Source organism: Pleurodeles waltl, chromosome 12, assembly GCF_031143425.1.
Source record: "Pleurodeles waltl isolate 20211129_DDA chromosome 12, aPleWal1.hap1.20221129, whole genome shotgun sequence".
Lineage (NCBI taxonomy): Eukaryota > Metazoa > Chordata > Amphibia > Caudata > Salamandridae > Pleurodeles > Pleurodeles waltl.
In genome coordinates this window covers 335,145,270-335,158,980 of record NC_090451.1, presented here as the reverse complement: position 1 = coordinate 335,158,980, position 13,711 = coordinate 335,145,270, and the positions used below count along the sequence as shown (strand labels likewise).

General features: G+C 49.2%; 1 protein-coding gene across 3 annotated transcripts in view; it reads left to right on the top strand.

Annotated features, from left to right (window-relative positions):
• Nucleotides 1–13,711, top strand: part of LSM14A (LSM14A mRNA processing body assembly factor) — a 399,547-nt gene that overhangs the window by 242,300 nt on the left and 143,536 nt on the right. The window lies entirely within an intron of this gene.

Below are 13,711 nucleotides of genomic sequence, written 5' to 3'. Positions count from 1 at the left end.
CCCCGGTTCCAGTCTGCCAGCAGGTAAGTACCCGCGTCTTCGGAGGGCAGACCAGGGGGGTTTTGTAGGGCACCGGGGGGGACACAAGCCCACACAGAAATGTCACCCTCAGCGGCGCGGGGGCGGCCGGGTGCAGTGTTAGAACAAGCGTCGGGTTCGCAATGGAAGTCAATGAGAGATCAAGGGATCTCTTCAGCGCTGCAGGCAGGCAAGGGGGGGCTTCCTTGGGGAAACCTCCACTTGGGCAAGGGAGAGGGACTCCTGGGGGTCACTTCTGCAGTGAAAGTCCGGTCCTTCAGGTCCTGGGGGCTGCGGGTGCAGGGTCTTTTCCAGGCGTCGGGACTTAGGTTTCAGAGTCGCGGTCAGGGGAAGCCTCGGGATTCCCTCTGCAGGCGGCGCTGTGGGGGCTCAGGGGGGACAGGTTTTGGTACTCACAGTCGTAGAGTAGTCCGGGGGTCCTCCCTGAGGTGTTGGTTCTCCACCAGCCGAGTCGGGGTCGCCGGGTGCAGTGTTGCAAGTCTCACGCTTCTTGCGGGGAGATTGCAGGGTTCTTTAAAGCTGCTCCTTTGGATAAAGTTGCAGTCTTTTTGGAGCAGGTCCGCTGTCCTCGGGAGTTTCTTGTCGTCGTCGAAGCAGGGCAGTCCTCCGAGGATTCAGAGGTCGCTGGTCCCTTTGGAAGGCGTCGCTGGAGCAGAGTTCTTTGGAAGGCAGGAGACAGGCCGGTGAGTTTCTGGAGCCAAGGCAGTTGTTGTCTTCTGGTCTTCCTCTGCAGGGGTTTTCAGCTAGGCAGTCCTTCTTCTTGTTGTTGCAGGAATCTAATGTTCGATGGCATCTGTCGCTGTAGATACGCATGTTCTGCAATAGCTCGCCATCTGGTGTTGGGCCGGAGTGTTACAAGTTGTTTTTCTTCGAAGAAGTCTTTCGAGTCACGGGACCGAGTGACTCCTCCTTTTGTCTCCATTGCGCATGGGCGTCGACTCCATCTTCGATTGTTTTTTTTCCGCCATCGGGTTCGGACGTGTTCCTGTCGCTCCGAGTTTCGGAACGGAAAATTAGCTAATTTCGGAAGATTTTCGTCGGTATTGTTGCGTTCGGGATCGGCGTACTTAGATTCCACACCGCATCGAAGATCGAAGAGCTCCGGTGCCCTTCGGGGTAGTTTTTCGATCCTCCGTCGGGGCCTGGTCGGCCCGACCGCGTGCTGAAGAACGCCGATGGAACGGACCCCGTTCCGTTTCTGCCCCAAATGCCACAATAAGTACCCTTACACAGACCAACACTTGGTCTGCAACCTGTGCCTGTCACCTGAGCACAGCGAAGACACCTGCGAGGCCTGTCGTGCGTTCCGGTCCCGAAAAACACTCCGAGACCGTCGAGCCAGAAGACTTCAGATGGCGTCCGCACCGACAGCCCAACGGGAGTTCGAGGAACAGGAAGAGGAAGGTACCTTCTCGATCCAAGACTCAGACTCCGAAGGATTCGACGATACACAAACCGTGAGTAAGACGTCGAAATCCACTCAGAAGAACATTTACAAGGCCCAGGGGACGCCACTGCCACCAGGCCATGGCTCCACCCATAAATTCGGTGACCGCCCGTCGGCACCGAAAAAGGCCCACACAGTGCCGAGATCGTCCGACTCCGGTCGAGACACCGGCACGCAGCCTTCTCGGGACCGAGAAAGTGCTGGAGACAAGCCTCGACACCGAGATGCCGGTGCCGACACGGCTCGACGCCGAGACAGCGGCACCGAAACAGATCGACGCCGAGAGGTTTCGGCCCCGAAAAAGAAAAGAGTCACCTCGGAGCCGAAAAAACACGCAGACAGGGTTTCGATGCCGAAACAAACTGCAAGCGACCCAGCTTCAGGCTCTTATACAGAAGAGCACTCGCTAACCTCCCAAATGCAGAAGCATAGGTTTGAGGAAGAGCTGCAAGCAACTGATGTGGACCATACGCAAAAGCGTATCTTCATACAGCAGGGGACAGGAAAAATAAGCACCCTTCCCCCCATTAGGAGAAAGAGAAGGTTGGAGTTCCAGACGGAACAAACACCACAACCAAAAGTGGTGAAAAGAGTTACCCCACCACCCTCTCCTCCGCCTGTGATTAACGTCTCACCAGCACAAACTCCATCACACTCCCCAGCTCACACCACCATGAGCCAGGGTGACCAAGATCAGGACGCATGGGACCTATACGACGCCCCAGTGTCAGATAACAGTCCGGAGGCATACCCTACAAAGCCATCTCCACCAGAAGACAGCACCGCGTATTATCAAGTGGTGGCTAGAGCAGCACAATTTCACAACGTAAGCCTCCACTCAGAACAGGTCGAGGATGACTTTTTATTCAACACACTCTCCTCCACCCACAGCTCCTACCAAAGCCTGCCTATGCTCCCTGCTATGCTCCGGCACGCAAAAGACATCTTTAAGGAGCCGGTCAAAAGTAGGGCAATCACACCAAGGGTGGAAAAAAAGTATAAGGCGCCTCCTACAGACCCGGCTTTCATCACTACACAGCTGCCACCAGACTCTGTCGTTGTAGGAGCAGCTAGGAAAAGGGCCAACTCTCACACATCTGGAGATGCACCACCCCCAGATAAAGAAAGCCGCAAGTTCGATGCAGCTGGTAAAAGAGTCGCAGCACAAGCTGCAAACCAGTGGCGCATCGCGAACTCACAGGCACTACTTGCGCGCTATGACAGAGCCCACTGGGACGAGATGCAACATCTCATTGAACATCTGCCCAAGGACTTACAAAATAGGGCAAAACAAGTGGTTGAGGAGGGACAGACCATTTCCAACAACCAGATCCGCTCCTCCATGGACGCTGCAGATACAGCTGCACGGACAATTAATACATCCGTAACTATCAGAAGGCATGCATGGCTCCGAACGTCTGGATTTAAACCAGAGATTCAACAAGCAGTTCTCAATATGCCTTTTAATGAAAAAGAACTGTTCGGTCCAGAAGTGGACACAGCGATTGAGAAACTCAAAAAAGATACGGACACTGCCAAAGCCATGGGCGCACTCTACTCCCCGCAGAGCAGAGGGAATTACAGCACATTCCGTAAAACGCCCTTTCGAGGGGGGTTTCGAGGTCAAAGCACACAAGCCAGCACCTCACAAGCCACACCGTCCAGTTACCAGGGACAGTATAGAGGAGGTTTTCGGGGACAATATAGAGGAGGGCAATTCCCTAGAAATAGAGGAAGATTTCAAAGCCCCAAAGCCCCTACTACTAAACAGTGACTCACAGGTCACTCACCCCCTCCACACAACACCAGTGGGGGGAAGAATAGGTCATTATTACAATGCATGGGAGGAAATCACTACAGACACTTGGGTTCTAGCAATTATCCAACATGGTTATTGCATAGAATTTCTACAATTCCCTCCAAACATACCACCAAAAGCACAAAATTTAACAACACACCATTCCAATCTCCTGGAGATAGAAGTGCAGGCACTATTGCAAAAGAATGCAATCGAATTAGTGCCAAACACACAAATAAACACAGGAGTTTACTCACTGTACTTTCTGATACCAAAGAAGGACAAAACACTGAGACCAATCCTAGACCTCAGAGTAGTGAACACTTTCATCAAATCAGACCACTTCCACATGGTCACACTACAAGAAGTATTGCCATTGCTAAAACTGCACGACTACATGGCAACTTTAGACCTCAAGGATGCTTATTTCCATATACCAATACACCCATCGCACAGGAAATACCTAAGGTTTGTATTCAAAGGAATACATTACCAATTCAAGGTACTGCCTTTCGGATTAACAACCGCACCAAGAGTCTTTACCAAATGTCTAGCGGTAGTCGCAGCACACATAAGAAGGCAGCAAATACATGTGTTCCCATATCTAGACGACTGGCTAATCAAGGCCCATTCGTTAATAGAGTGCTCAAATCACACAAATCATATCATACAAACCCTCTTCAAACTAGGGTTCACCGTCAATTTCACAAAATCCAAAATTCTGCCACGCAAGGTACAACAATACCTGGGAGCCATAATAGACACATCAAAAGGAGTAGCCACTCCAAGTCCACAAAGAATTCAAAATTTCAACACCATCATACAACGCATGTATCCAACACAAAAGATACAGGCAAAGATGGTATTACAACTCCTAGGCATGATGTCATCATGCATAGCCATTGTCCCAAACGCAAGACTGCACATGAGGCCCTTACAACAATGCCTAGCATCACAGTGGTCTCAAGCACAGGGTCACCTTCTAGATCTGGTGTTAATAGACCGCCAAACTTACCTCTCGCTTCTGTGGTGGAACAACATAAATTTAAACAAGGGGCGGCCTTTCCAAGACCCAGTGCCACAATACGTAATAACAACAGATACTTCCATGACAGGGTGGGGAGCACACCTCGATCAACACAGCATACAAGGACAATGGAACGTACATCAAACAAAACTGCATATCAATCACCTAGAACTTCTAGCAGTTTTTCAAGCACTAAAAGCTTTCCAACCAATAATAGTTCACAAATACATTCTCGTCAAAACAGACAACATGACAACAATGTATTATCTAAACAAGCAGGGGGGGACGCACTCCACGCAGTTAAGCCTGCTAGCACAAAAAATTTGGCATTGGGCAATTCACAACCAAATTCGCCTAATTGCACAGTTTATACCAGGGATACAAAATCAACTCGCAGACAATCTCTCTCGAGATCACCAACAGGTCCACGAATGGGAAATTCACCCCCAAATTCTGAACACTTATTTCAAACTCTGGGGAACACCTCAGATAGACTTGTTTGCGACAAGGGAGAACGCAAAATGCCAAAACTTCGCATCCAGATACCCACACAAACAATCCCAAGGCAATGCCCTATGGATGAACTGGTCAGGGATATTTGCTTACGCTTTTCCTCCTCTCCCTCTCCTTCCTTACCTGGTAAACAAACTCAGTCAAAGCAAACTCAAACTCATATTGATAGCACCAACTTGGGCAAGGCAACCCTGGTACACAACGCTGCTAGACCTATCGGTGGTACCCTGCATCAAATTGCCCAACAGGCCAGATCTGTTGACACAGCACAACCAAAAGATCAGACACCCAGATCCAGCATCGCTGAATCTAGCAATCTGGCTCCTGAAATCCTAGAATTCGGGCACTTACAACTTACCCAAGAATGTATGGAAGTCATAAAACAAGCAAGAAGGCCATCCACCAGGCACTGCTATGCAAGTAAATGGAAGAGGTTTGTTTGCTACTGCCATATTAATCAAATACAACCATTACACACAACTCCAGAACATGTAGTGGGTTACTTGCTTCACTTACAAAAATCTAACCTAGCTTTCTCTTCCATTAAGATTCACCTTGCAGCAATATCTGCATACCTGCAGACTACCTATTCAACTTCCCTATATAAAATACCAGTCATTAAAGCATTCATGGAGGGCCTTAGGAGAATTATACCACCAAGAACACTACCTGTTCCTTCATGGAACCTAAATGTTGTCCTAATTAGACTTATGGGTCCACCTTTTGAACCCATGCACTCCTGCGACATACAGTTCCTAACCTGGAAGGTGGCATTTCTCATCGCCATTACTTCCCTAAGAAGAGTAAGCGAGATTCAGGCGTTTACAATACAGGAACCTTTTATACAACTACACAAAAATAAAGTCGTCCTAAGGACCAATCCTAAATTTTTGCCAAAGGTTATTTCACCGTTCCATCTAAATCAAACAGTGGAACTTCCAGTGTTCTTTCCACAGCCAGATACCGTAGCTGAAAGGGCACTACATACATTAGATGTCAAAAGAGCATTGATGTATTACATTGACAGAACAAAAAACATCAGAAAGACTAAACAACTCTTTATTGCATTTCAAAAACCTCATGCAGGAAACCCAATTTCAAAACAAGGTATAGCCAGATGGATAGTTAAATGCATCCAAATCTGCTACCTTAAAGCTAAACGACAGCTGCCCATTACACCAAGGGCACACTCAACCAGAAAGAAAGGTGCTACCATGGCCTTTCTAGGAAACATCCCAATGCAAGAAATATGTAAGGCAGCCACATGGTCTACGCCTCACACATTCACCAAGCACTACTGTGTAGACGTGTTATCCGCACAACAAGCCACAGTAGGTCAAGCCGTATTAAGGACATTATTTCAGACTACTTCCACTCCTACAGGCTGATCCACCGCTTTTGGGGAAATAACTGCTTACTAGTCTATGCAGAACATGCGTATCTACAGCGACAGATGCCATCGAACTGAAAATGTCACTTACCCAGTGTACATCTGTTCGTGGCATCAGTCGCAGTAGATTCGCATGTGCCCAACCGCCTCCCCGGGAGCCTGTAGCAGTTTGGAAGTTACCTTCAATTATTTATATATGTATCATCTCAACCTTAAATAGGTGCATACTTAGTCACTCCATTGCATGGGCACTATTACTACAATTCAACTCCTACCTCACCCTCTGCGGGGAAAAACAATCGAAGATGGAGTCGACGCCCATGCGCAATGGAGACAAAAGGAGGAGTCACTCGGTCCCGTGACTCGAAAGACTTCTTCGAAGAAAAACAACTTGTAACACTCCGGCCCAACACCAGATGGCGAGCTATTGCAGAACATGCGAATCTACTGCGACTGATGCCACAAACAGATGTACACTGGGTAAGTGACATTTTCATTCTAGGTTCAGGGAGAGCCCTTAAATACTAAATTTAAGGGCGTGTTTAGGTCTGGGGGGTTAGTAGCCAATGGCTACTAGCCCTGAGGGTGAGTACACCCTCTTTGTGCCTCCTCCCAAGGGGAGGGGGTCACATCCCTAATCCTATTGGGGGAATCCTCCATCTGCAAGATGGAGGATTTCTAAAAGTTAGAGTCACCTCAGCTCAGGACACCTTAGGGGCTGTCCTGACTGGCCAGTGACTCCTCCTTGTTATTCTCATTATTTTCTCCGGCCTTGCCGCCAAAAGTGGGGGCCGGGGCTGGAGGGGGCAGGCAATTCCACTAGCTGGAGTGTCCTGCGGTGCTGTGACAAAGGGGTGAGCCTTTGAGGCTCACCGCCAGGTGTTACAGCTCCGGCCTGGGGGAGGTGTTAGCATCTCCACCCAGTGCAGGCTTTGTTACTGGCCTCAGAGTGACAAAGGCACTCTCCCCATGGGGCCAGCAACATGTCTCTAGTGTGGCAGTGTAGGAAGTTGGCTCTGTATGTGCTATTTCAAAGTAAGGAATAGCATGCACAGAGTCCAAGGGTTCCCCTTAGAGGTAAAATAGTGGTAAAAATAGATAATACTAATGCTCTATTCTGTGGTAGTGTGGTCGAGCAGTAGGCTTATCCAAGGAGTAGTGTTAAGCATTTGTTGTACATACACATAGACAATAAATGAGGTACACACACTCAGAGACAAATCCAGCCAATAGTTTTTTATATAGAAAAATATATTTTCTTAGTTTATTTTAAGAACCACAGGTTCAAATTCTACATGTAATATCTCATTCGAAAGGTATTGCAGGTAAGTACTTTAGGAACTTCAAATCATCAAAATTGCATGTATACTTTTCAAGTTATTCACAAATAGCTGTTTTAAAAGTGGACACTTAGTGCAATTTTCACAGTTCCTAGGGGAGGTAAGTATTTGTTAGGTTAACCAGGTAAGTAAGACACTTACAGGGCTTAGTTCTTGGTCCAAGGTAGCCCACCGTTGGGGGTTCAGAGCAACCCCAAAGTTACCACACCAGCAGCTCAGGGCCGGTCAGGTGCAGAGTTCCAAGTGGTGCCCAAAACACATAGGCTAGAATGGAGAGAAGGGGGTGCCCCGGTTCCGGTCTGCTTGCAGGTAAGTACCCGCGTCTTCGGAGGGCAGACCAGGGGGGTTTTGTAGGGCACCGGGGGGGACACAAGCCCACACAGAAATTTCACCCTCAGCAGCGCGGGGGCGGCCGGGTGCAGTGTAGAAACAAGCGTCGGGTTTGTAATGGAAGTCAATGGGAGATCTAGGGATCTCTTCAGCGCTGCAGGCAGGCAAGGGGGGGTTCCTCGGGGAAACCTCCACTTGGTCAAGGGAGAGGGACTCCTGGGGGTCACTCCTCCAGTGAAAGTCCGGTCCTTCAGGTCCTGGGGGCTGCGGGTGCAGGGTCTCTCCCAGGTGTCGGGACTTAGGATTCAAAGAGTCGCGGTCAGGGGAAGCCTCGGGATTCCCTCTGCAGGCGGCGCTGTGGGGGCTCAGGGGGGACAGGTTTTTGTACTCACAGTCTTAGAGTAGTCCTGGGGTCCCTCCTGAGGTGTTGGATCGCCACCAGAGGAGTCGGGGTCGCCGGGTGCAGTGTTGCAAGTCTCACGCTTCTTGCGGGGAGCTTGCAGGGTTCTTTAAAGCTGCTGGAAACAAAGTTGCAGCTTTTCTTGGAGCAGGTCCGCTGTCCTCGGGAGTTTCTTGTCTTTTCGAAGCCGGGGCAGTCCTCAGAGGATGTCGAGGTCGCTGGTCCCTTTGGAAGGCGTCGCTGGAGCAGGATCTTTGGAAGGCAGGAGACAGGCCGGTGAGTTTCTGGAGCCAAGGCAGTTGTCGTCTTCTGGTCCTCCTCTGCAGGGGTTTTCAGCTAGGCAGTCCTTCTTCTTGTAGTTGCAGGAATCTAATTTTCTAGGGTTCAGGGTAGCCCTTAAATACTAAATTTAAGGGCGTGTTTAGGTCTGGGGGGTTAGTAGCCAATGGCTACTAGCCCTGAGGGTGGGTACACCCTCTTTGTGCCTCCTCCCAAGGGGAGGGGGTCACAATCCTAACCCTATTGGGGGAATCCTCCATCTGCAAGATGGAGGATTTCTAAAAGTTAGAGTCACTTCAGCTCAGGACACCTTAGGGGCTGTCCTGACTGGCCAGTGACTCCTCCTTGTTGCTTTCTTTGTTCCCTCCAGCCTTGCCGCCAAAAGTGGGGGCCGTGGCCGGAGGGGGCGGGCAATTCCACTAAGCTGGAGTGCCCTGCTGGGCTGTGACAAAGGGGTGAGCCTTTGAGGCTCACCGCCAGGTGTTACAGCTCCTGCCTGGGGGAGGTGTTAGCATCTCCACCCAGTGCAGGCTTTGTTACTGGCCTCAGAGTGACAAAGGCACTCTCCCCATGGGGCCAGCAACATGTCTCTGGTGTGGCAGGCTGCTGGAACTAGTCAGCCTACACAGACAGTCGGTTAAGTTTCAGGGGGCACCTCTAAGGTGCCCTCTGTGGTGTATTTTACAATAAAATGTACACTGGCATCAGTGTGCATTTATTGTGCTGAGAAGTTTGATACCAAACTTCCCAGTTTTCAGTGTAGCCATTATGGTGCTGTGGAGTTCGTGTTTGACAGACTCCCAGACCATATACTCTTATGGCTACCCTGCACTTACAATGTCTAAGGTTTTGTTTAGACACTGTAGGGGTACCATGCTCATGCACTGGTACCCTCACCTATGGTATAGTGCACCCTGCCTTAGGGCTGTAAGGCCTGCTAGAGGGGTGTCTTACCTATACTGCATAGGCAGTGAGAGGCTGGCATGGCACCCTGAGGGGAGTGCCATGACGACTTACTCGTTTTGTCCTCACTAGCACACACAAGCTGGCAATCAGTGTGTCTGTGCTGAGTGAGAGGTCTCCAGGGTGGCATAAGACATGCTGCAGCCCTTAGAGACCTTCCTTGGCATCAGGGCCCTTGGTACTAGAAGTACCAGTTACAAGGGACTTCTCTGGATGCCAGGGTCTGCCAATTGTGGATACAAAAGTACAGGTTAGGGAAAGAACACTGGTGCTGGGGCCTGGTTAGCAGGCCTCAGCACACTTTCAATTGTAAACATAGCATCAGCAAAGGCAAAAAGTCAGGGGGCAACCATGCCAAGGAGGCATTTCCTTACAGGCAGGCTGCTGGAACCAGTCAGCCTACACAGATAGTCGGTTAAGTTTCAGGGGGCACCTCTAAGGTGCCCTCTGTGGTGTATTTTACAATAAAGTGTACACTGGTATCAGTGTGCATTTATTGTGCTGAGAAGTTTGATACCAAACTTCCCAGTTTTCAGTGTAGCCATTATGGTGCTGTGGAGTTCGTGTAAAACAGACTCCCAGACCATATACTCTTATGGCTACCCTGCACTTACAATGTCTAAGGTTTGGCTTAGACACTGTAGGGGCACAGTGCTCATGCACTGGTACCCTCACCTATGGTATAGTGCACCCTGCCTTAGGGCTTTAAGGCCTGCTAGAGGGGTGTCTTACCTATACTGCATAGGCAGTGAGAGGCTGGCATGGCACCCTGAGGGGAGTGCCATGTCGACTTACTCATTTTGTTCTCACTAGCACACACAAGCTGGTAAGCAGTGTGTCTGTGCTGGGTGAGGGGTCTCTAGGGTGGCATAATACATGCTGCAGCCCTTAGAGACCTTCCCTGGCATCAGGGCCCTTGGTACCAGAGGTACCAGTTACAAGGGACTTATCTGGATGCCAGGGTGTGCCAATTGTGGAATCAAAAGTACAGGTTAGGGAAAGAACACTGGTGCTGGGGCCTGGTTAGCAGGCCTCAGCACACTTTCAATTCAAAACATAGCATCAGCAAAGGCAAAAAGTCAGGGGGTAACCATGCCAAGGAGGCATTTCCTTACAGCCCATCTACCCGGTACTTGAATTAAGTGCTTTCTGTCACAGCTTTATCACCGGATCATAACTCTTTAATCTTGGAGTGACTTGAGATAAGATTCACACCTTTTGAATTCCTCAGAGGATTAAGGGGAACCGTAATTCGTGGCCTTTCTGTTTGCCTGGTGTAGGTCAGACCCAGCAAAACTGTGTGGGTGGCATCAAACTTGGACTGGACCCAGAAATCCAGCAACGAACCAAAGCCTACTTACATTGTTTCCTTTTACTTACACTCATGGAATAAGGTTTTACAGCATGAAAGCTATTCTGGAGTCACACTTTGCACAACCTTGCCCTCTATGAAAAACATCCCGTCCTTTTTTTCTGTCTCCCACAAGACGAAAAGGACTACTGTGTCCTATGCTCTTACTTTAAATCAAAGATCCTGGTTCACAGATACCAGATTCTTCAAGTGCATTGGGCAAATGTGACATGGCGGGTTTGTCAGAGATGAAAAATGTGAAGAGGTGTTTTGCTATGACGGAGATGGGTTCCTCAAATGACTTGGAGGCTGAGGCTGAGACCACACCCGAGACACTGAAGCATGGGTCTTCGAGTGACAACCCTGAGTCACAAGAAGCTAGGTGCTCTGCACAGAAGAAACACGCAGCCAAAGCAGCTATGGGAACTTGGATCCTACTGGAGAAGAAAAACTCACAGATAGGATGCACAAAAGGCATTGCCTCAGCTTCTGAGTACAATTGAGTGCAGAGCAGGAAGGAGGAAGATGCGCCCTTTAAGGAAAAGTTCCATGTGAAACCGAAGACACCCAACGACAACGAGCCAAAGAAGTGGTATTTGGAGGCGTGATAGAAAACCTAATGAAGAAGAAGGCCTTCGAGGAAGCCTTTAGAAGGAAGCAAGGCCAGCAGAAGTTAGGAAATCCACACAGGAGAATGTAACAGAATAGTGACGTCATTTAAGGAAAGGGAGGACTCTGCGATAGATGAGGCAGAAAAGTGTGTGTTCTGTGTGAACTCCGTAGACTTTGGGCTTGACAAACTACAAGTAGAAATGCTGTGGAAAGACCGAGGCTAACTCACCTCAAGAGGAGATAAAATCCTTTTCCTCAAGTTCATCTCCTCCATATGACATTTCCTCATACACAACCATAAAGAAGGCATCAGAGGGATAGAAATGGAAGTAGAAAGAGGAAACGTTCGCTCCTTGATACACTAAACCAAGCCTGCAAACTGCAGGAGTATCTCCCCATGCTTCCCTGTATTGCACAGCAGAGCAAGGAGATTTTGCAGAGTGAATCTTTTCTGGATTCACCTGCAGTTAAAAAAAAAAAAAAAAAAAATCCTTTATCCATTGGTTGGGTCTGGTATTTCTACTCTTGTACAGTAGTCCATTTCTCTTTCTTTTTCGTTGTTGTTGGACGTCGATGTGCCTCACCATTTGGTGCTTAGTCAAGCCTCTCCAGACAAGGTGCTCATTACAAGTTTGGCAGTCGGACAAGCCGACGACCATACTCGCTGGGATGAGGTGCCCGTCAAGCCACCTGCCTCAACCCAGCTGTATTACGATGTTCCCACCTGTCAGTTCAGCATGAACATCGTATTAAAACGTTGCCACCGGTCAGCCTGGCGGGAACAGCGCTACAGTATTTGCCTTGGCTCCCTTAAAAGACCTGAGGTCAATTCCTTGGTGTTGGGAGCTGGCCTGGTGTGTGGTGGACACCTATGGTGTTATCATCCTAGTCCAGGTTATATGTATCCCCTAATGGTGAACTTTAGGCAGTGTCTAGGAAGCCAGGGCTCTCTAGAGGGAGCTGTGGATGAACAGGCAAGGCTTACCTAGGAGATATGCAAAGCTTATGCAATACCACTGTAATCACACAACTCAATCACACATGAAAGAACTACACAGCGTTACAAAAATAAAGGTACTTTAATATAGCAAGACAAATACTAAAATGCTGTGTAGGCAATACTCAACTAGCAGGTGAGTACACACACTATTATCTACACTTTAGTAATCAGGAATGGGCATAGAAAGCAATAGAAAACAGTAAAATAACGGTAAACAATAGAGACACTGAATAGGCAATCCTCCCATCTGGAGGCAAGTAAACACTATTATATACACATTAGCAATCAGTAAAGAGCATAGAAAGCAATAGGTATTGGTAAAAACAATAGGAAATCGTGAGGGCCCTAGGGGAGGCCAAACCATATACTAAAGAAGTGGAATGTGAAAGGCAGCCCCCCACTCAAGGAAGTGGAAGCAGTAGAAGGGAGCTGGAGGAACTAGGAACCCCAAGACGTGAGTAGCAGAGTGACCCCAAGAGACTGGGATAGTGAAGGTAAGTGCCTGTTTTTCACCAAAACTTAAAGAACGACTTTGGAAAAGGATTATGCAAGACCCGGCCAAGACTGGGAGAACCCAAAGGTGGATCCTGACAGAAGAGGACCTGCAAAGGAAGGGGACCAAGTCCAGTTTGTGTTGAGAGTGTCTGGTGGTGGCAGGTGCCACTTCCCACCCTTCTGTGAATGTAGGACCAGGTTGACGGTGGACGAAGGTGGTCAGCAGTACAGCACAGGAGCAGAAGAGAAGTTCTAGAAGTGATGCAAGTCATGTTCGTCGGCGGTCGAGATGCAGTCAATCAGAGGTGCTGGAAATCTACCAACAAGCCTTGCCAAATGCAAGAGCCAGAAGGTTTGCAATGCTGAAGAGGACCAGCAAGGTCCAGGGGACTCAACCCAAGGAGGGGAGCTCAAGCTGACTCTCAGCAGCTGGGAGAGTTGCAAGAGGAGGAGGCAGCCCACAGGCAACCCACTGGCAGCAGGCACAGCAGTCACAGTGAGGCCCACACAACACACCTGAAGAAGAGTCCCACGTCGCTGGCACAGCAGGCAGGAGACTGATTTACAGGAAGGAGTGCTGGGGGCCAGGGCTATACGAAGCCTGAAGATCCCTTGGAGGAAGAGCAAACAAGCCTTGGTAGCTGCAAGAGTCACAGTGCACAGGGGTATTGTCCTGCAAGACAAGGACATACTGTCTCCCGAGTTGGACAGCTGGTAGAGGGGACCA